The sequence below is a fragment of the Alligator sinensis genome, unplaced genomic scaffold, assembly GCF_000455745.1.
Source record: "Alligator sinensis unplaced genomic scaffold, ASM45574v1 scaffold354_1, whole genome shotgun sequence".
Taxonomy (NCBI): domain Eukaryota; kingdom Metazoa; phylum Chordata; order Crocodylia; family Alligatoridae; genus Alligator; species Alligator sinensis.
The window spans coordinates 1,851,193-1,851,419 of NW_005842200.1; the positions used below are offsets into that span (position 1 = coordinate 1,851,193).

The 227-nt window shown below is 74.9% G+C and overlaps 1 protein-coding gene across 1 annotated transcript in view; it reads right to left on the reverse strand.

The window, feature by feature from the left end:
- Nucleotides 1-227, reverse strand: part of CENPU (centromere protein U) — a 26,387-nt gene extending 26,160 nt beyond the window's left edge. Inside the window, exon 1 of the mRNA XM_006026613.3 lies at nt 209-227. The gene's annotated coding sequence lies outside the window, so the exon portion shown is untranslated. The remainder of the gene's footprint in view (nt 1-208) is intronic.

The following is a 227-nucleotide window of genomic DNA, read 5'->3' on the forward strand; positions in this document are numbered from 1 at the left end:
GGAGGGCGGCGGCCGTCTCCCCAACGGCAGCCTGTGCCGGGCAGGAGGCGCCGACCTCGCCCCTCGCGGCCTCTGCAGCGCTGCCCTGGGCCGGGTGTGGGGGCCGTCCTGTCCCTGGCGGCGTCCCTACAGCAGTGTCCCGTCCGTCCCCCAATCTTCGCTGCCGTCCAGTAACCGGCCCAGCAGCTGCCCGCGCCACGGATCTCACCCCTGAGTCCTCCCCACGG